This window comes from Pteropus vampyrus, unplaced genomic scaffold (genome assembly GCF_000151845.1).
Source record: "Pteropus vampyrus isolate Shadow unplaced genomic scaffold, Pvam_2.0 Scaffold531, whole genome shotgun sequence".
Taxonomy (NCBI): Eukaryota; Metazoa; Chordata; class Mammalia; order Chiroptera; family Pteropodidae; genus Pteropus; species Pteropus vampyrus.
In genome coordinates, this window is record NW_011889312.1 from 402964 (window position 1) to 427653 (window position 24690).

Genomic DNA, 24690 nt, shown 5'->3' on the forward strand with positions numbered 1-24690 from the left:
AGAGCAGATTTATGTAAAATAGCCTTTTGCTGCCCCCTTTTGGAATAAATAAGTGAACAATACCACTTTTGAGTCTGTGAATTTTACTATTGTCTGTTTCCTACCATTGCCACATTGCTTAGGAAACAAAGGGTCAGAACTCAATTATCAAATGCCCTGTTATTTAAAAATTAGAGATTTATTTTAATTTAATGAATGCAAAAAAAAATCATTTAGCAGAGGATTATTTAACCACATACTGAATAAAAGTATAATTGCATTGAATACAACAGATCCAGGTTGTATGATAACACTACAAACTGAGATAGTAATATTATAATCAGTATTTGGGGTTTCATGTAGCCTCATAAATAGTTACAAATATATAAGTGGAAATTGTCAATATAAAATGAAATGATAATAGATTTAATTATGAAAATATTAGCAAAGTTTTTAATCCATCACAATTTTTAAAAAGCACTGAATTTATTTTAGTTTCTAATATAGTTATACCCATTTTGGCAATAATGCTGGAACTTGCAGGTAATATTACTATAATTCACAAGTAAAATGCAAATATTTGGTCAGCATAAAGAGATTTTTTAAAGTAGGTTATTTCAGACAAAGCTTCATTTACACTTATCATTCTTCCCTTCTTCCACCTGAAAAACTAGCAACAGAAATGTATGACTCAACATATTAAACTTTAGTAAAAATAACTGTTACATCTGGTACCAAACAGCAAAAAAAACAAAATCAACAAAATTAAATACATGCATATGCTTTTGCTGAGATGAACAAGAACGTTGAAATCCATTTATGTTCCTCAGCAGCATGAGCCCCTTTGAAGGGACTGCATCTTGAAGATATGATAAAATAAGCAACTGCACATAATAACTCTAATTAGGAAGAACCTAATATTCCAGGATACCACAGTACAAACAAACAGAACTCAAAACAGAAGCAAACAAAACAATTAAGTCGATTAGTCCCAAATGGGGCCAAAATCCTCATAACAAAGAACAAACATTGTTTGCTTGAGAAAAACTTATTTTTGAGCATATAAAAAATGGAGTATTAGAATTCTTTCATGATGGAAGACAATTTACTGACAGCAGCTTCATGTGTGTGCAAAAGTCTTGCTGTAATCACTCCTGTAAAGAAAAAATTTCAAAACTGTTGACTATAATATCAAGAGCTAAAATCAACAATTTCAGATGTTAGCAGGCATTAATATATTTTAATATGCAACTTTATGTAATTAAAGTATAATCAATAAAATATCTATGCAATGCATAGAATCTTTTAATTAGTGGTCTTCACTCCTTTTTTGGTATTTTTTGCAACCCTACTCATTCTTATTCCATGATATTTAAATGCCTAAATCAAAACTTTTGTTAACTGAATTAGTATTAATAATTATAAATATGTAGTATTACCATTCAATCCCCTATGTTATTTAAAATGCATAAATTTCAGTTTAGTTATTATTATTCAAAGGTGACAAAATATTTCAACACAGGCAGCAAACAAAAATTGTCAAATGATTGACAGAGATTACATTACTGGAAGTCAGTAAAATTTCTGGATAACCTTTGGACTGGAAGGCCATCATGGCAATGAGGTATAAATGAAGCTAAATTATGTGATCTTGTTGTAGGAGTCAAAATATCCAGGTGCAGCTAACCATATTGGATACTGTAGAGTAAGCCTAGATCTATAGATAAGTAATTTATTTGGTTTGGAGTAAGAAAATTAAATAGATTTTGTCTAGACAGAATGACCTCACTTCATACATTTGCTCCCATAGAAGACAGAATCTAATGAAAATTTCAAATTACTTTATTAAATAAATCTCTTTAGCTATGCATATATGTTGCTTTCTATTGAGGTCCTGGCATTCTACTGTGGCAATAGAAAATTGCATATTCCATTAAAAATTATAGAAAAACCCCGGGAAATGAACTAATAAATTGTATAGAATTCACCACATTCTTATTCATTACTTTTCGGTAGTTGTTTATTTTATTTTAATTTACTGCTATCAATGAATGACCATGAAGTCTTGTAGAATCCTGCAGACTAAATTTAGTGATTTCAAGACATATTGTTTGTTAAATAAGAATTGGCAAAAATAAGAACATGAAAAACAAAATCCCAATTTGCTTTTGTATATTTCTAATATAGTGTATGCATGTGTGTTTGTGTGTGTGTGTTGCTTTGTTTTAAACTTAATTTATTTCTTTTGTTGCTATTCTTTTGATTGTGGTTAGCTAGGTTGGAAAAATTGAATATTTAATTGAAGGAAAATATAAGAAAGGGTATGAATGGAGCTTTAGAATTGGGACTGAAACTCTTCCTTGATGGCCTAAGGTGTCAATAACATAACTGTCAAGAGAAGTTAGCAATTCCAGAAAAGGTACGCTGCCAGCAAAACAAAGCTTTATATTTAAACCACTCCTATTATCTTTTTATATAACCAATATTTACTGATTCATGTCACAATGGAAGGATCACATACTTACAAATCAAGTTAAAGTGTTGACAATTATTTGGTGGGCTACTTTAAAATACAAACAAACACAGCAGTGAACATATGATTGTGGTGAATAATTTAAGGAAGAAACAATGATTACTGTAGCTATTGGAGCTTTGACAAAGATGCCTTGGTGTAAGTAAATGTCTTGTAATTTTATGTTATGTAGATTAAGAGGTATCACATTTATGAAGTGATTCTTAGAGTAGCAGTACAGCAGTTTCCACTGTTTTATAGTTGGTAAACTAAGGACAAAAACTGAAATATAGCTGGCAACATAGATGTACAAGATCCCTTCATCTAAAAACAAAACATTCTGCTGATTTTACTACTTTCAGCAGATCTGAAAAGTCTGTGGTGATCAGCATTTCAGCATTCCTCAATACTATACTACTTAGTTTGGGTTTGGGGTTTTTTTTTTTAAGTTATTGGCCAGTGCCTACAATTAATTCTTATTGTCATTGGCAAATCAGACTTGCAACACATCTATCTTTCAAGGCTTGGCATAAAAACCCAATTCTGACTTGGCACAGAGTGACTTTATCCTTTCCTATTCTTTGTCAGACTACTGGTGTGGGGAAAAGAAGTGAGAGAAAAGGGACCAGAAAGCAAGAGACAAGTGGGAGAAGCTCACTCTTATGAGTTCATGTGCTTGGTGCCAGAGGAAACACCAGGGTATATCCAAAAGGAAATATGTGAATGGCAGAAATGAGATAAATATTATCTACCCTGATTTCCACACCAATACACACATAAAGCTGCTGAAATTTAGCTCCTTTTCTGAGAACTTGGGTTCCCCAACTTGGGGCTTCGGATTGATTACAGGAGTTCATAATCGTTGATAAGGCTTTTGTGGGAAGAATGGGTATTTAAAACAAAGATTATAATGCATGAAGGACAGCAGCTATAGAAAAGAAAGGAATAAAGGCAAAAAAGAGCTCATGGAGCCCACCATATGAAAAAGCTAAAGCAATAGTTCCTCGGGGCCCAGAAAGAGACAGTGATGTCCAGAAAAAAAGGTAAAAAATACCAGCCTTTGGGGGACATTCTTTATGCTGCTTGATACCCAGGAGTGTGGACTGGCAGCCCTATTGTACAGAATACATTTCGTACAGGCAATGGCTTACCACCAGCATCTGGCAGGCACTCTAAATCACTGTGCAAAAAGTATTATCTCCTTCTTCCTGGCTAAGAGAACCCCAGTTCAATTTGTATGATGATATAATCAGCCTCAAGGGTAAATTATGTTTAAAGGTCCTATTCCCTTTAAACATATTAGACAAATCTATTGCCTAAAAGATTTGTGTAGGGATATGTGTGTAACCCAATTATAGTCAATTAAAGAGAAGTTTGAGAATTTCATAAATTTGAGAGAAATTAATAGAAATGTGGCAGGATGTATGGGATAATAGATGTAATGAAGAATACATTTTTTTCTAGTTTTACCTTCACTCTTTTGTTTTCTACTTAAGAAGCTGCTATAGAAAAGTATGAAGCTTAGAGCTCTGGCTACCACTTGAGTGGAGCACTGTGATGCTGGCCAATCGAATAGGAAAGAGTAGAAAGATAGAAATATCCCGAATCATTGTAACATCTCTGAGTTGTTGCAACCATCTTATACCACCAGACCTGTTGTTACTTGCAATAATTAAATACCATTACTGTTTAAGCTATTGTTGTTAGAGCATTCTCTTACTTGAAACAAAATTCGGTGCTTACAGTTACATAACAGTGGTGCTGGGAGTTTAGGCAAAGTAACATAAGTAGTTGTTGTGAATGGGGGTATTCTGGTTGGGCAAAGAACAAGGTTATAGCAAGCCAACTCCTCAGCAATACAACAGAATTGAGTGTTTTAGTCTTAATGAGTCTAGAACATTTCCCTCTAATGCAACTTACAATTGTGTTAGGAAACTGGGCAACCTGTGGACACAGACTCTGTCATAAGCAATGTAGCAATGGTGGGACATGAGGAGGTCAAGGTATAAGATGAAATCTGCTACTCTAATAAGTCCACCATTATCTACTGACAGTTGATCTAGAGATAAAGTCAGCAAGGTATTTTCCAGGCCAGGTTTGAGTGAACTAAATTTTCTCAGGTCAAAGGATTTACCAAGATAAATAAGCCTCCACCGCCTTCTCATATTTCAACCCTAGGAAATAATAATAGGATCAAAAAGAAAAACAGCAATAGCAGCTGCTACTGTTTGTTGAATAATTAATGTACGCCAGACAGTAGACTAGATGTTATTTTGATTAAATCATAGTAACGACCACTACCCAGGAGAGCACTAGGCATATAATAGGTCTTCAATAAAGTTATGCTCATTGTAAAAATGAACACATAAATAAATGACATAATTATATTAATTCTATTTCCATTTAACAGATAAGAAAATTAAGGCTCAGAAAGGTTAAGCAAATTGTCCAAGACTATGTAGATAGTAAGAGGAAAGGCTAAGATTTAAGACCATGTATTTCTAATCCCAAAACCCATTACCTAAAGAAGTCTGGCCCACAGTGTTACTTCCAAGATGTTCAGTAGATGACCAATTTTAATATTTAAAAATAGTCAGTGTACCTATCCTATAGTGAAATGAGTTCCTTGGGTGTGTACTCCATGTTTAATTTCTGATATTCTCAGCCTCAGTTACCTGTGTTATAGATGTCTAAGTATTGGCCATCATTTTCTTGAAGTTCTCTTCTGTTTTTCATTTAGTGGAGGTGGTTTCTTGAATGAGATGATCTCCATGAGGGATCTTAAGTGAGAAGTGCCCACTGCCATAATGATGGACATTGAGCTGTATGCACATTGGAGACTATTGAGCATGGTTTTGTCCATCGAGATTCTTGAAATTAGAGCTTCAACTTGAGAACAAGAGTCTACCAATTAGAGATTGAAAATGTATACCTGTTCCACACCTCTAATTATGGCCAAAGTGTTAGGAGTGAAATTATAGAGTTCTGTGGGCACTGATTTGTCCCCTGATATCCTGGTAGCTTGGATGAGTTCTCACAACAAAAGTTAATGTCAACTCTGGCCCAAAAGCCAGTTTCAAAGGGGTCGATGAAACCTGGTTATGCACAAGTTCCCCTGGGCTCCAGTCTGCTCTAAGATACTTATTAGGAGTAATTAACCAAGTGACACCTATCACTGGAAAATAATTAACATGTGAAAAACACAAATAATTAATACTAACCTAGTTCCTTAATGTGAAATGCATGTAACATAGATAGTGATAAATTTGTATTGGGAATTCATACAATCTTTGAGATTTACAATATATAAATTTTCTTCCATATGGCATATCTTCAAACAATTTTTATTTTCGTCTGGAGAAAAATTATATTCATTATCAAATGACAATCAATTAACCTCTGTTACTTATTAGTGATTAATTAATCATTGATTAATTTTAGTTAAAAATAAAACACTATAACCCACTATTAACTGTTGGTATCAAAAAACACCAATAACTAATAATTTTTAGCTATTTGATGTTAAATGCATTTAACATAATTGCTGATAAGTGTTTCCTGGAACAATCATGTGGTCTTTGAATTCTTTATGGCATAAATCACTTATTTATGGCATACAATAGCTTCATAAAATTATTTTATTCTAAGAGGAAATTGTTCTAATCATCAAATAGTAATCAGTAATTTTTCATTGAGTGTAAACTGTGTGTACCTTGAACTTACATTTTAGATTAGTGCTAGATTTTGGTCTATTTATCTAAAGACTGGTTGAAGACCCCTTTAATTAAGAATTGCTGAGAATGGAGAATTCAATAATTTCTAATTCCATAAAATTATGAAGTGGCCTGACCCATTTATGCATCACAAGTTGAAGAATTACTTTTTCAACAGTCTTGAATTTATGTCATGATACTAAATGAGCAATCAACAATATTTTGTTTTAATTAAAAATATATTTATTGAGAACCTCTGTGTATCAGACACTGTTTCAGAACCTGGGCGTATAAGGAAAAATCATAGAACCTGGTCTGGAGATAGAGGTGTGATGTTTAGTTGCAGATATTTTTTAAGTAGTTTTTTTTTTTTAATTAAGTATAAAGCGCATATAGAAAAATGCAAAACTCTTATGTATAGTTCAATTAATTTTTACAAAGTGAACATAGTCACATAATCAACACTTGAAACACAAAATGAATTATTATCAGCATCAGACACTCCTCTCTTTTTTTACTCATTATACTTTCAAGCGTGAACACTGTTCTGATTTTTCACACCCTAAATGGTTTTACCTCATTTTAAACTTTATAAAAGTGAAACCATGTAGTTAGTATATGTGTCTGACATTTTTAACATCTTGCTTTTAAGATTCATCACATTCTTGCATGTAGTTGTCATTCATTCATTCTTACTGCTATAGAATATTTTATTAAATGAATGCTTTACAGTTTATTTATTCTTTTAATATAGACAGAAATGGGTTATTTCAAGACTGGGGTCGTTCTGAATAGTAAGGCTATGAACATTCTTGTTTGCCTCTTTTAGTGAACACCTTATGCATTTTACATATATGTAGATTTACTATATCTGCATATATGTATGTAGATTTACTAAACCATAAAGTCTACACGTGCTTAGCTTTATTAAATATTGCCAAACACTTTCCAATGATTTTTATCAATTTACAATCCCAATAGTTTATGGAAGTTTCACTAACTTCAGATCCTCAACAATACTTGAGATTATTGATCATTTTCATTTTAGACATTCTGGTATATAGTGGCATCTTAATTGAGGTTTAAAATTGCATTTTTGTTGATTAACGACGTTAAGCACTTTTTAAAATATGAATGAGTCATTTGGTTAACCTCTTTTATAAGTACCTATTCAAATCCTTTGCCTATGTTTTTTTTCTACTTTCTTCTCTGGTTTAATTACTGTTAATTTTTATGAGTTCTTTATATTTTGTGGATATGAGTCTTCATCAAATGTACCCTTCAACTTGGTAGCTTGCCTTTTTTAAATCTCTTAAAGATGTCTTGTGATGATAAATTATTAATTAAGAAATTCTTAATTTTACAATAGTCTAATTTTTCAAAACTTCATTTGACATGATTAACATTCTTTAAGTCTTACTTAATAAGTGCTTGTCTATCTCCAAGGTCATAAAGATATTTTTTCTTCTAAAAGCTTTTTTTTTTAATTTTTCATATTTCGATCTGGAATGAATTTTGAATATAGTTTAAAGTCAAAATTCATTTATTTAGTATGGCTATTTAGTTGGCCAAACATCATTTCTTGAAAAGACCATTTTTTCTTTTACAATGTCACTTTGGCAGTGTCATCCGTTGGCAGGGTGGTCCAGTATACTTGTATGTATGGTGAGAGTCTGGGTGGGGGTTGAGGCAGAGATAGGGAGGAGCCCTCAGCATGTGTAAAGAATTGCTCTGGACAGTCACCTGACCTGATAGCAGACTTTGCATGAATCTAAGAAATCACCTTCTGCCCTGTAAAGCAATTTAGATTTAGGGGCATGTCTAAGAATGCAACACAATTTAGTTTCTTCTGACGTAATGACCAATCATGCAAAATAATTTGCATGACTGATTTTTAAATAAATAAATTCCACTCAGACTTCAACAATGAAGCCAATTCCAAGTAAGGAAAAGTTGCCTGGCCGAAGTAAAAAAATTAAAAAGTTGCCTGGCCGAAGTAAAAAAATTAAAAAAAATAAGGAAGTAAAACCAAAAAAAATCCAAAAAAAAAACTTAAATTAAAAAAAAAGAATTTTAGAAAGTTTCAAATATACTTTTTAATTGTCTACAATGTGTCAATCAAACATTTAATATTATTTTCATGTCGACATTTAACAGAGGAAAGAATGATCAGTATTTTTAATTTTTTAAAACATTTCCTATAAAAAGGAATGAAATATTTCCTTTATAAAAAAAAGAATGCAGAATAAGGATGACATTTGTCGTACTGAATAGCATTACAGGTTTTTTATCTGGAGAAATTCCAAGTTCAGATTAGAAGCTTGTCTGTTTGGTGTCAATGGCAAGTGAAAATTGAACAGACGCCTGTGACTTTCTACACAGAGTTTCCAAATGCCTACCACTTCATCACAGTGTGTGGTACATGTTGAGTTTGTCTCAAGGAGTTAGTATAATAGAAAGGCAAGAGTCAAAGACCAAAGGGGAGAAGATCCCTGGCCATAAGCTATTTAACTCCCAATTCTAGTTTCCTTAAGGTTTAAGCACTCAAGACAGCCTTAGCAACAAAAAGATAGTCGATTTTCCACTATAATATTATAATAATACTTGTGCTACAGTGAGCTGTTTTCACATGAATTTTGGGGTCTAGTGGGATATAATTCTCAGTATGGAAACTTTGACTGTTCATAGCCTTACCAGAGTTATATCATATGGTTTTCAACTTATTTAGAAATGGTTTTTTCTTTACCCCTCACTGTCATGGCTTTTTTTTTTTTCTTTTAGTTTTAAATAAAAGTAAATAGGATATAATTACATTTCTGGAATGTCTTAACACTGCTTAAGAAAATTGGTGAATGATAAAGGTCTGAATAATAAATCACATGTATAGAGACACTATGAAAGTTTATTCTATAATGGTTCTTTTTATTCTAAAAGTTATTCATTCTGAATTTTCATTAAAATATAAGGGTGTCATTATGAGTTGATTAAATAAATTATACCTACCTAAATATTTGCATTTGCTTTCACAGAGTTTTTTTTTATTTCAAATACAAATTGTCATATGCTTAGAGCTGAGTTTCTGCTGCAATGTGAGGAGGAGGGAGATGTGGCAGAGATGGAGGCATTGCCAGGACGTGGTGTGCAATACTGCTATTAACAGTTTGCATCTAGTCTTGTTAGGTGAGCAGACAAATGAGGAAGAGTGCTTTTTTTTCATATTCCAATTCGAAAATGGATATATTAATAATGGGGGGGGGACTCGACTGTACCTTCAGATAACCTCATGTTAGAAAGCTTAGTCCTAGCCAACTGAGGGTATTGAAGACTTGCATCCATGCTGTTTGCAGCCAATATATTTGTGGCATCCTAATCACAAATTAGTGAAGAGCTAAAAGCCCTATCTTTAGCTTTTATGACTTTATTTTTCTATGTTACAGAAATTATCCAATCTAAATGGCCTTATTTATATACTCACATGTAAAAAATGGCTTCTAAAATGTTGACATTATAGGAATTTTTTAATCTTTTTTATTGGAATTTGGAAACTCTTGGTGAGTACATTAATGATCCTTCAAATAGCACTTCCTTGCTGCACTTATTAGCTGGGGTAGCAATTCAAAATTATTTTAAAATATGCCAAAATAAATCTTTAAGCAGAGTCCTTGAGCACATTTTCCTTGGCCCTAAGCTCCCTGAAATGTCTCAGTCATTATTATTTTACTAAAGACCTCATGAGAACTGGCAGACCACCAAGAAACTTGGACTTTCTAACTGCTAACTGTGCATCTAGTTCAATAGAATACATCTGTCCAAGAAATGTGATCCACTCAGGGCCGTGGATTTTTACTGGAAACATGTTTAAATTAGAATGTAGGGAAAATTTTCTGCCTTTTTAAAAATAATATGTAATTACTTTTGAAAAGACATAGGTAACTGAAACGTTTGTTTCAATAATACAATAAACAAGTCTCGAGCATCCTCTGTGCCACCTTGCAAGCCTTGGATTAAGTCCCAGTATGGTCAATTAAAAATATCTACAAGACTTGGTCATTCCATTTTCCTACTGAAGCTTAGATGGATTGCAGAGGGTCAGGAGATGTACAATGTGCTCAGACACTCTATGCTATAGACCTGAATTTTAGAGTCTCATGGAGTGTACAGATACAGTAAGAATATGGACTAATTTTGCTTAGAGTGGGTCAAAGAAGGTATCTAGGGATAGATGCTATGTGAGGTGGGCCTCAAGTAACTCAGTTCCACCCTTTCCCTTGGCACTCACTTTTATGTGCATACCCTCAGCGTCTTATTACACACCCGGACTCTTGTTTGAAGGCTTTCTCTGGGCCTTAGGCCCACAAGCAGAGCAAACCGAAATGCTGTGTCTTCACCCCAGCAACAGCCCTCGACCCTGAGCTGCATTCGTTTTTTTCCTCCTGAGGTCCCAGGGGAATGGTGACTCAGGTCCTCATGATACCTGCTCATTAAGAGATCCTATGCTTTGCCTCCCTTCCTTTTCCTGTCCCACTTCCCCATTCCTTTACCGGTGTTTTCTTTGTTCACCACCTGTTTGAGTTACCTATCGCTGTGTAACAAATTATCCCAAGACATAGTGGCTTAAAATAACAGTCATTTTATTTTGCTCACAATCTTGTAGATCAAGAATTCCAGTGGGACCACATTGGTGATTCTCCCGCTCTGCGTTGATTGAGGCTGTGGTAGTATAGTCACCTGGAAGACTGGCTGGTTTACAGGGTACAAGATGGTTCCACTTACGTGCTTGATGATTTGTCAGGGATGGCAGGAAGACCACACTTAGCTGGGAATGTCAACCAAAATGCCTACTTTCAGTCTTTCCAACATGGTGGCCTCTTACCTGACATTGTCAGGCTCCAAGAGGCAGTGCTCCAAGAGTCAGCTAGTGGAAACGGCTATTCTTTTAAGGACTGTGGACAGAAACTCACAGAGTTACATCTTACATCCGCAGCGTTGAGTTAACACAGAAAACACTCTGATTCCAGGGGGTTGGACTGTAGACCCCACCTAGAAATGACAGGATTAGCAAAGATTCAAGATCAATTTGTAGGGCAATGTAACCTAAAATATGGGTGGTTCAGATTATGCACTGTAATGAAGCACCACATCTCAGAGTTCACAATATATCCCACGGTCATACACTAACTTATTAGAAAGCATTCGGACAGGCATGGGGGTGGACATTCCAGACGTTCTGGGGGAGTCCAGCTCAGGGGCGGAGACCCCACTGCTCTGTAACCCCACTCTAAGTCCTTGTACCATTCCCAAGTACATCCGTGTGTGTGCTGGTGCCTTGTCCCAACCATGCGCCAGGCAGATCCTGCAATAATTTCTCTCCTTGACCTATTGGTGGCTCCGAGAAACTCAATTCCCACTCCTACCTCAACTCCGAAGCCAACATTGTCAGCTCATTTTGGGGGAGGCCATTTGGCTCTGCTCGTGATTGCTGTTGATGTGGGTGATCTGGGTGTGTAGAAGTGGACAAGAGTGCAGGCACATGACTTCAAAGCTTGTCTAGGCAGAGCTCAGCTGAGAATGATTGTTTAGGGTGCATAATAATATTTTAACTTAATTTTTCTTCTTTTCTTTTTTTTTCTATTGCTTTTGTTTTTCCATGAACAAAAGGTGACTTCCCACAAAGGGATCACATGGCTGACAGAGATTCTCGTGCTATAACATATCATTTATATTGTCAATAGTTTTGCACCAGATTCTTGAAGACCCAAGAATTTTGTACTGTTTCCAGGTTATTTGTTAAATAACTGACCTTTGAAAGAAATAAGATTTGTGATTTAGTTTCTCCTAACTGACATACTGTAATAACAGGCCTTCTACTGCCTACCTCACAGGTATATGAAAGGATTAAATAAACTAAAGAGATGTAGAAATGATGTGAAAACCAGAAGTAAACCAAAACGTTGGTAAAATTTTTCAGTTTCTTGAAAGCAAAGATCATTACTATGTCTGGGTCATACTAAACATGTAATAACTATTTGTTGAAATAAATAAAGGCATTATCATTAGTTCTGCAAAAAAATTAATAGTAGTTTGGAAATTATACAGGAAAGATGCTTTGATCCCAGAGACTAAGAACCAGCAAGCAATTAGAACCAGTGAGTAATTATCCTCTAGCAAGAAGTATTAATGAATTGTTGGAAACTCACATGTTCAAAGAAAATTGCAACACATATAACTTTGAAAAATACAAAGAATATTTGCCTAATGCATTTTTAAGAAAAATTTTGTTGCTTTGGAAATCGAAAGTGGTGAGGAGAGAATTTTTTTGTGAACCAGAGGGATTATTTTTTCGCTCTTAGGAAGTATTGTAACCAGCCACCATAAAAGCCTCTGGCTGAGATGTTTAAAGGTGAGCTGTTCCAGCCTTCAACCAGGCAGTCTGGGGGAGGGGTGAGTCTCTGGGCAAAAGAACAGGGAGTCATGTGGTCCAACTGTAAAATAGAAAAATTGCATGTAATTATTTTACAAGCAGAGTGCGATGATGTGAAAGGAAGAACTAATGATGATGCACTCAGCTTGTTAGAAGCTTTTCCTTCTAGGGAGCTCAAGGTTACAAGAAGTGCTGCTCGCCGGCATTTTTTTCTTCCTTTTCTCTGGATACAAAATGTTACAATAAACCCTGCACAGAGAGGGTTAATGCTGCAAGAATGTTTTTAAATAATTTCTGTGACCAAAGCCGGAGATAGAAGCCTGGCAATAATTCTCCCTGACTTCAAGCATCCTGTATTGATTGATTAATTATTCCACCAATGAACTAACAGGTATTGACCTTATCTGGTTGAGTAGCATTTAGCCAAAAGTCAGTAATCTACATCGATCACTTAATGGAACATCAAAGCTCAGCATTCTGACAGGTTTATGTCATTCAGCAAAAATCTGTCTATGTTTTGCTGATACCTTGACCTTTTGTATCAAGCAGTCTTTACAGAAAACAAAAAGCAATGACAAAATTAAATCTTGGAAATAATGCTTTGTTATGTAAAAGGAAGTTCTTCATGGACTATTGCATATAGCTTCTGCTAAGAGTCCCACCAAGGGGTTTCTTTGAAAATTGAAAAGCAGTTTTCTGAACACTTGCAATACACAATATTCTGCTGAAGCGTGAAATTATCAAAACAATGAACCCAGGGATAATTAACACTACAGCAGAGCTTTACTGGAGGTACCACTGAACAGCCAGATTCTCTAGGGAAGGGTCCATGTAAAGAAGACTCGGGCCAATGATTCAAAATGGGCAGGACCAGGTGCTATCTGTCCTTACCCAGTCTCAGTACCAGAATCCTGACACAAATATTTGGACAAATCCACTGATCCAATCAAATACCCGTATATCTATCTATCTACCTCAAAGACTAGAGGAGTTTGTTATAAAAACAGCAGAAGGATTGGTTGATAATATCTAAACCTATGTTTGCAATTATAATTATATACTTTGATATATTTATGTATAATTAAAAAGAAAAATACACAGTAGATTCTTATTCTCCTCATCATTAGCAACAAGCATGGCTCAGGCAATCGTCTCTAGAGTAGTCCCCCTCAAGTCCTCTTCTGTGACTCCAGTAGTGCTGTTGTCCCACAAGGCCTGGTTACATATGGATATCTGTCATCTTCTTACTTCAGAACTCTCATGTTTAAGTTTTAATTGTTGCTCATGCACTTGACTCAAGCAAGGCTTGCCTTCTAGGAAGATTCAGCTACTTTTCAGTATGTTAATATGGTGGTTCTACCCATGCAATGCTGAATCAGTGCAATGCACTTTCTCTGCCTCTCAGCTTCTCAAGGCTGCTTTTGGTCTGGAAGATCCACCTTCTAATATGCTATGGTGCTAAGTGGTGGGCTTATTGGATTTAAATTCCTTTCAGTGTAAAGCATCTATTCCTGCTTGCAATCTTATTTAAAATGCTTCTCACAATTGCCGAGCACATTTTAATTCACCATTTGCAGAGCCCAGTATGCCTTACTGTCTGCATTTGAAGACACCTATGCGCTGTGACGCCTCTGCAATTTGATATGCTTGTACATTTTATGACACTCTAATAATCAGGTCTATGTTCATGATTTGTTTATTAATTGAAACTAAAATTTCCTTTTACCAACAATGCTTTTCAATAAGTGTTGCATATTTTCCACAACTAATCGAATAAACCCTGACTATAATAAAAATGGTAAACAGATTTCATCCTGAGTTCTCATTTTTCTATTTTTATTTATAATTTCTGTGGCACTAGGTAAGTCCTGCTCGATCAGTTTTCTTATCAGCAAAATATGGATATTGTTAGTCTAGAAAAAAATTCAAGGTCTACTTTATCACTATTCTTTTATACTTTATTGAATATTAGTCAGTAATGTATTTCGGAATATGTTGATAAGAAAATTTACAATAAAAGAAAAATAATATGTAGGAGTAGCTTTCCTTCAAGCTAAAAAAATGAAATCAGAAAAGGCATGAAATAGGAAAGATACTCTGTACTCCCCTTAGATGACCACATGGAACGATTCGATTGGTTACTAAAGTTCGGTGCCTTTTGAACTGAAAGTCGATTTCATAAAGAAGCTGACCTAATAGGCATAGTTCATGTGGTGTCACAGTCATGAAGAAAAAAATTTAAAAAGACATAAAAGATGTAGTATCTCTGAGGAAGGAAGACGAGCACAGTCTTTCACCTGGGCCATCTGTGCTTTTGTGGTTCAACAACAAGGACGAAGTTCAGAGAATTAATGAAAATCTTACATGGACAGTTTTCACATTAAACTAATCTTCCCTTTAAATACAAAGTGATTAAATCAAGGTGGCTAGAAAAAAAATGTATAAAACTTTTGCTATGATTTTGTAGTGTGTATGACCTATTTTGTCTAAAAATAGTTCTTACTTTGGGCCAAGGCATATATATTAATACCGACTTTTGACTGACATTTTAGTCACTTGTTTGGATTTGGTGTTCATTTTGTATAAACTAGAGAATTTTGTCTCCATATATATTTACTGCCCAATATAAACCAGTCAATTGAATTTACATTAATGCGTATTTATCTTCATACTATCCATAGAGACCCTATGTGCTAAGTAGACGATACATCTTCCTCCTGGAGAAATAAAGATGAGATTTACTTTCCCATAAGCACCAACCCTTGAATTTTGTAATTTGAAGAAGAATAATACATATCTTCTTGGTAAACCAGTTAACAGAATAAATAGCCATATAATTGGCCAGAACTTGTTCCAGACAGCTTGGAAAACAAGTGTATAAAAATATTAGTGAATATAACTAATTAAGTAAACTCATATTAATTAATTAATTTTTAGAAGTCCAAGTCATTTAAGAGAATGAAGAACAAGAAATCTAAGTATATGAAGTCAAACGAATAAATTACCAACCTTTGGCTAATGCATAAGAGGCATTACTTTACTGCATTTCAAGGGTTCCTAAACATTGGTCTCAGGACACTTTTTTACTCATAATAATTACTGAGGACCCCCAAAGAGCTTTGGTTTACGTGGGTTCTATCCATTGATATTTACCACACTAAAAATTAAAACAGTTTATTATGTATTAGTTTATTTTAAGTGACAATACCCACATTTTACATGTAAAACAAATAACAGCTTTAAGCAAAATAACTACCCTTTCCAAAAAAATTAATGAAAAGAATGGCATTGTTTTACTTTATTTTCCAAATATAACAGGAATTGAAGATAGCTGGACTCTCACATCTGCATCTACATTTAATCTGTTGCATTATGTTATTTTAGCTGAAGTAAATGAAGAAAATCAAACACAAATTTGTAGTTGGAAAAAGGAGGAGTATTTTAATAGATTTTTCAGATAATGGTAGATATTCTTTTTTGGTACTACAGCAAAACTCAGTAAGTGATAGTTTTCCTAAAGATTAGTTGCAATGTGGAATCTATAACCATATCAATTAACTTTTTTGTACTCTGTTACATTAAAATACTTTGTTCTACCTTTTTATGGAATTTTTTATTATGTATAGTATTTTGTATCAAATTTTCACCCATAAGAGATTTTTAAATAGATTTATTTTTTTAGTGAAGTTTTAGGTTCACAGCCGAATTTAGCAGAAAGTAAAAAGTTTCCATATATCTCCTGCCCCAAGATATGCATAGATTCCCCCACTATCAATATCCTGGACCAGAGTGGTATATTTGTTATAATTGATAAATCTACACTGACATCTCATTATCATCTAAAGTCCATTATTTACATTAAGATTCACTCCTGGTGGTGTGTTTCCTATAGGTTTTGACAAATATACAATGACATGTATCTACCACTATAGTATCATATATAATAATTTCACTGTCCAAAAATATCCTCTGTGCTCTGCCTATTTATCTCACCCCTCTCATGTAACCACTGGCAACATTGCACTGATCTTTTTACTGTCTCTACAGTTTTGCTTTTTCCAGAATGCCATAAAGTTGGAATCAAATAATTTGTACTTATTTCACTTATGTATATGCATTTAAGATTCTTCCATGTCTTTTTATAACTTGAAAGTTCATTTCTTTTAGTGCTAGATCATATCACATTTTCTAGATGGATCAATTTATTTATCCATTCACCTACTGAAGGATATCTTGGTTGTTTCCAAGTTTTGGCAATTATGAATAAAGCTGCTATAAACATCCATGTGCAGGTTTTTGTGTGGACATAAGTTTTCAACTCCTTTGGGTAAATATCAAGGAATGCAATTTTCTGGATCATATGGTAAAGTATGTTTAGTTTCGTAAGAAACTGCCAAACTGTCTTTCAAAGTGGCTACACCATTCTGTATTCCCACAGCAATGAATGAGAGTTCCAGTTGCTCCCTATGCTCATCATTTCATCGTTTCAGTAGTTTGGATTTTTACCATTCTAATAGGTGAGTAGTGGTATCTCATTGTTTTAATTATTTACATTTGCAATTCTCTAATAATATACGACATAAGCATCTTTCCATATGCTTTTTTGCCACCCCTATATCTTCTTTGATGGGGTACATAAAATGTTTTTACATCATGTATTTGTCATTTGGAAGCTATTGGTTCCCTGAGTCATACAAATCTTTCAAATGTTGGCATATTTCATTGTACCATATCAAAAGTTCACATTTGTTAATATCACTACCAATCTCCTCAGAGAAATTTTAAGTGTTGTCAAGTTCATCATGGCAAATACAAGCCTCTCAAAACTCTACTTTCTCCTTGAATGCTCACATTTCATCATTGGCAACATACACTGTCAGTTGTTTACCTTTGACAAGATCATTTCATTCACTTTCCAGAAAGTATGTGTCGAATAACCTAAATCAAAATAACCAAAGTTTGTCATTTGTTCTTCAAATGGAAAATGGTGCTTTGCGGGGAAAAAAAGCCTCTAGTTAAGCTCCCTTCTTCAATAACTGCACTAGTACTTTTCTTTGAGATAGCCATCATACTTTATATATCTCACTTTCCATTTTAGCATGCAGAATATCAAAAATAGACACTCAATGGTCAAGATTTAATAAAATTCATTTTTATGCTTCATCACTGGTAAGCTAAAACGGCTTTTCATTTTAATCATGAATGGATGGCAGTGAGAAATATACTGACGATGATACAGTTTCACGTAAATGCTTTGATTTTATGCTAAAGAGCCATCAGTTTTACCCACCTTCAATTTTGCACCATGCCACAGTGAAAGCTAAATAATGTCTTAGTATTATTATGTAAAGTTTTGAACTTTGAACCCTCTAGAAGACTCTTAAAGACCCCAAATTTTCATAAATCAGCTTTAAAAATTGCCACTGTATGTTTTTACCTACTGGTTACAGAAGTCTTGAGGAATTGCTGAAACTTGTACACCCTCTTTCTAGACAAATGTACATACACACAAAAAAACTTTACGTATTATTTTAGAGATTCGTGAACAACCAGGAGGCTACCCGTGGACAATGAAAACATAGTTAATTACTTAAGTAGAGTACATAACTCTACTTAAAAGCCATGGACTTTATTAGTTGTCCACATAGAATTTTCTATCTGAGAAGCCTTAAAGTGCAAGTGCCTATTTTCAAAAACAAGATTTAGTGTCCAGGAATTGTTTGCTACACACAAGTTCATAAATAACAAAGAAGAACATCATTTAAATAATAATAATGTTTCTACAGCCAAGGTTTAGAAACATGATTTCTAAAAATCCCTAGTTCTATCCCTTTTAATTTTTTCCTATTAATAAAACAAAAATAAATTATTTTGAAGATTGTTTAAATTTTGATGTGCTTGACCTTAAATGAACTGGTTAAATACTCATTTTCTGATGATTTCAGTTTTGTTTTGTTTTTCCCACCATACTCACAGACAAGAAATATAAATATAGGTTCTCTACATTTGAGCCTATTGCTTCCAATGAACTCGGGGGAGTATCCCATTTAATATCCAGCTTCAAGTCAGTTTCCAAGCTACACTCAGAAGAGCAGCCATGCTGCTGCTATAGCCCTGGACCCGCTGAAATCATAGACCATTATTGGCATCTGCAATTTTAAAAAACTATCAGTTCGGCACAATTTTTACTCATACAAATAGACACACATACTAACACCTTAATAGACACATTTTCTGGGAAAAAGGAAAGTAACCTATAGTACCTCACGGCACCTAAACCGGGCTTTATGTATAGAACGTTACTTTACATGGATAATAAACCTAACATAAAACAGTTATTACTGACAGCTAATTTACCTTTGTAGTTTATAGAGGTGCCTTCTTCATAATGGTACTTTCTGATTCTACTTTCCCTGAGTTCAGTGTCAATTACTGCTGGTTTCCATAGAAACAAGACAACCGAGGGTTTTAAAATCTTCATTCATGGACTAGTTTTACAAATAACGAATAGTTTGGAAAGACTGCTTGCCAAAGACATAATGCTTGAAACAGCTGCCAATAAATTTAACCCTTCAAATGGTGTTTGAAGTTTGTTGTGTAGTTTTTACTAATAATAGACCCACATATTTAAACACAGTGATCTATGGTTCAAACACTAAGAGGGGATTAAGTGACCTTCCCCTAAAGGGATGTTGAATTGAACGAATTGTATAATTTGAAAGCAGCTGTTGAGCAGTCATGAAACCTGAGTTGTTAGTACACACTGGCTACAGTTTGTCAGGAGCTTATAGTTCTTATCAGCGTTAAGGAAAATCTAGATTTTCCTTTTTAAAAAATTGACATTAGAAAAACTTTTTTACATACCTCCAAAAATTAAAGAGAAAGAAAAGCTAACAATGCTAAATTAATAGTATTAATTACAAGGCCTTAAAATGCATTCATATTATTTACTAGTGATGCCAATTGTTGATCCTTTATAAGTAATTGCTTATATTGCTGTTTTAGAACTTTCTGTATTTGTAATATAAATTTAATGTGTGGAATTCTGTTAGTAATTATTTTCTTTATGTATGCTATGGTTGTACATGAATAATGCATTCACAATCCATTTATAGTACTTATAATTAATTTAGCAATTAAAATATAATTACTAAGAGCAACAGAAATCAAAGTTCCATCAATTAATATGTATTGTTAGAGCTGGTATCTTTTTTTCCACTCTATATCTGCCATTAAACCATCTGCCAGGTTCTAATCTTGTTCTGTTAGCATTGCTTCACATTGTTGAGATTTCACCTATAATGGTAGTTTTTCATATATTCTCTCCCATTAATACGATGTAAGAGTAGAGCACTAAATTTCATCTCAAACTGTTCAAGGGAATATAGAATAAGGTATTATCTGGCCTTAAGGTACACTAGAACAGCAAAAGAGCATTTGCTTTCTGATTCTTTGAATTCCATATACATTTCAACTTGAGTTCACCATAAAGCTTCATGTTCTTCCTCTTTTCTTAAGCACATGGTATTACCACTCCCATTTCAGACCTAAATCTGCTGGGGGGTCCTCTAATATGTTGACACCTCACACTTTGTTGCAGAGTATAATTCGCAGTCATCAGGGGTGCTTTATCTGTGACACTAAAATTAATCCAAACCTTATTTACCCTTAGAGCAGATTATGCCTCTATCTGTAGGTTTGGTCTTCATTAGAGTGTTTGCATGGTTGCTACATGCCTTGGTGGGCTTACTTGTCCCATATTTGTTCATGTCAGGAGTTTTCCATAGCTAGAGCTCAATGTTATCTAGCATTTCAAAGGCAAGTTAAAAAAAATAAATAACAGCAGGACCCAGCTGAAATATTTTCTTTCAATAGAGCAAAGCTGCAGGCATAAAACACAATAGTAAAATATACAATGGAACAAAGTAAAAGGCCTTTATAACAGACCTTTGTCATGGCACTGCAAGTATTTCATAACATCAGCTACTGTTTTTCTCAATTGACATCATATAGGTCTCAGTTAATGAAAAGAGACATGGAGCATATTGCATCAAATAGATGCTGGACAGGAAACAGAAAATGGATCATCAATCCGGGCCCCCTAGCTAAAGCAGTCAAATCTCTGAATACCAAAAGGACTAATGTGTTTTAGCTGTTCTCCCTTCCAGCCATAAACCCAAGAGCAACATTGAAAGTGTTTTCTTTTCTAGGCTGCTCACCAACCCCCTATCTACCCCACCCTACCGTGAAAGCCAGTCAGCAAGGATCAAAAACATTTCCTTTTAAATGAATCATGGCAATCCAATAAAGATGCAACACGCAGATTATGTTCAAATCAATGACAGAACCATAGCCAGTGTCAGCAGGCCTCAAGGAACAAAAATTGCTCACAGTCAGGGAGTGTCTGTCCAATAATGAGCTGTGGGGCTAAACACAGAGCACATGCTATGCTCTGGGCAAAATCCCTCTGAGCTTCTACTGTTCCGGCTCCTTTAAGTAACTTTGGGGTGTTGTAGTATTGTCCTCATTCTTACCCTTCCCAGATGGGCCATGACTGCTTAGCTTAGCTTTCTGAAGGGAGCTTTCAATGACACAGTTGATATGCAGGAAACAGAAAACTGTAAAACTAATATATAGTAATGTTCACATAAATTGGGGACAGGAATGATTTAAAAGAGTGTATTACTATGCATAATCATTTAGAATTCTGAGAAATGAATACAAAGAAGATTCTTAAGTGTTCTCTCACCAACTACCCGTCAATTGTTTCTAATTGCTGCTCATTGCTAATATTTGAGGGGGAAGGAGATATTTTTCTATTTGAAAGGCAAAAGGATAAACCATTTTTTATATATATTGCTATATGTATACTACACACTCTTTTATTCCTTGAAAATATTAATAACACCAACCAATCTGCAAACCTCTCTAATTTTCTTATACGTCTCTTCCCCGGCACTTGCTTTTGTTTTTTTCATATAACACTGAAAGTCAATTTTCATACTGGCACAGCAAGGAAATATGATGACACTGTATTCAATATGCTAAGGTAAGAATGAAGAAGAAAAAAATGATCAAGCATCAATCAGTGAAATCATAGAATATGTTTCAGACGACCCAGGTTTTTATTCCAGAATTATACCAATGAGGAGGGAAGACTTCAAGACAAGTCATTTATCCTCCCAGGGCTTTAGTTTCTTCATCAGCCACATCTTTTCAACTCTAAATTTTCAGTTTCAGATCTAAGAGTGTTTTTCCAATTAAGAGGAAAGCCACCCCAAGTCTTTCACATTTAATCAGAAGCAAGTTTATGGCTTTCAGACCCTTTCAAGAGCATTTCGTGGGCCACATAAAGATTTGGTTGTTCTACCATGGGCTATTTTTCTTCCTTCATATTAAAAATATTTTATTAAAATGAGCCACCTTATTTAATCCATTACCTGCTAATAGCTACCTTTATGATTACCCCAAAGGTCTAAAATAATAACTGATAATCAAGCTGCTTATTAGAAAACAATCTGCTTCTGAGGACACTCCTATTTCCCTCTAAATTCAACAGCCCATTATATTTCATGTTCATACTCCCAGGGTTTACTGATCTCTGCGACTAGTCAGGGCATATGGCACTGTCATCCTCTCTGAGAAGATAGAACCAATGTATTTCAAATAGAAAGAACTTATCAGATCTAGACAGATCTCTAAAACACCTGTAAGATAATTTGGATTCACAGCAGTAATAAAATAGCAAACAAATTTCCCTCTCCTGAAAATGATAAATTGCTGTATTTCATTGAGCAGACCTTTCCTTATCTGATTTGTTTTAAAAATGATAAATATGTCTCCATAAATCTGAAAGCAACTCAGGAGTCACCATCTCCCTAATTGAATCAGAGCTTATATGATTCAAAGAGATAAGAACACATTAAACAAATGAGGATATTTTACATTGCAAAAGTGGATAAAAAAATTCACCTTTGAAGAACACAGGGTGAAACATGAATCCTCAAAACAGATGAAGTACCAAAATTGAAGTGTAATTAGTGAAAATTATCTCCATTTATAAACAAAACCGTGCTTGAAATTTCCATTTTAGTTTTGCAAATATTTGGACCAGTTTTATTATGATTTCTTTCTTTATTTACTTGTTGATTATCCAGTTCTTTGCCATTTAGAATAAAATCGTTTGCCAGTAAACTTTCCTTTCTGTTTATGACCTGAGCATTTCCATTATCAACTATTAAATGTTCTGTGGCTTTGACTTACATCTTTTCAGGGAAAACAAATATCCTCTTTACACATTTCTTTTGCAGTTCTTGCTGTCAGCATTTAGCTTGCTTCCTGTCTCATTTTGCTCTCCTTTTGGGATCTGCCCTCTGCCACCTTCTGGCTGCCTCTAATGGAGACCCCTGCTTCATTTTCTCTTAACTCTTTGCCATTATTTTTGATTTTCTACTTTTTCTTCAATTCTTCTCAAAGTAAGACTCTAGTGCCTTCTCTGACCACTTCTGGACAAATGTTTATTTTGGAATTCTGCTTCTGGCTCATTGCTCCTGTACAGGGCAGGGGAAAAGCTGAAAACTCGTGGTAACTTAGAAGAGCTTGGTCTCTCCAGACAAGCAAAGAATGTTTCCAATTGATTTTCATGAACAACGACACTAATGCCATTTGGAATCAGGGATCCTTGACACAGTCTCTTAAGATAGAAAAACAAAGTCTGTCTTTGGCATCAGAGTGGTAGGTAATTGTTTCATTTTATATCTGGAGACCTTTCAAACAAAATTCCTACTTCTGAGATAGCTTAAGGGAATACTACATGAAATCAGGAATCCTTTTTATAAACATACTCATATACATCTTTATTTTAACATAAGTAAGGGGAACAGAAGAAAAAATAATGAGATTTTTAAAAGCGTAAGTCTGAACCAGCAAAGGCCTCAGGGGTGTACTGGAAAGGGGAGTTTCTGCCGAGTAGTCAGAGAAGGTTTTTCAAAATATGAGCTCATAATACTTCCCAGATCAAAACTCTCTGAGGGCTCTCTATCATATTTAGAATAAAATCCATATTTCTTATTAACATCTACAAGGCTTTACATTATCTGGTCCTTGCCAGTGTCTCCAACATACTTCACCACTCTCTCCACCCCATAACCCAAACCGTGGCCCCTGCCTGATTCCGATGGAGCTTCACATAAGTTCTCTCAACTTCTTGAGCAAGCCAAGCTCATTTCCACCTCAGTATGTTAGCATTTCTTGTTCCTCTTTGTGGAACATTCCGCCTTCAAATCTACTCAGGGGTCATTCTTTTACTTCTGCTGGTATATAACCTCCTCAGAGACAAATTTCATAATTCTTCTATTAAAAAAAAGACCACTTTTTGCTGTTATCTCCTAGACTCCTTAATGGTTTATTTTTTCATAACACCGTAGAAAATAGTGCCTAGCAAAAAATGTATTATCAAAAATTCTTTGATAAATAAAAGGATGAAACTAGTAAGTTTATCCCAAAAGTAAAATGAGATAATGTGTAAAGAGTACTTAGTACAGTGCCTGGCACATAATACACACTCAAAAAGTTATCTTCTTTATGATTATTATAGCTGTCTTTTCCCACCAAATTACCAAGTTCCTCAGAGCAATGACCATGTCTTTTTTGCTTACTGCTCTATTCTCAGAACCTGGGACAGTTCCCTGCTCATAAAAGGGACCAGTTAATCTTTTTCTTTAAATGAATGAAAGAAAAAATATTATATGCTACCCAGCACCTTAACATAGGTACTAATCAAACCAACAGTGAAAATCTGAAAAATAATCTCCGCTCAAACACCTAATGATTGAAATTAAGCAAGCATTTAAATCCACTTATTCAATTAGATTTATTGAGAACCTACTTACACACAAAACTCAGTGTTAAATGCAGCAGAAGGAGCAAAGATAGACAGTAATAAATGCAATCCCCACAAAGCTCAAGGTAAAGCTAAGAACAATTTACCTGGTGTAGAAATGAGGAAGTGCAGCTAAATAAAGTATCATAACTGAACGGAGAAAGAAAAATAAAGCAAGTGGATA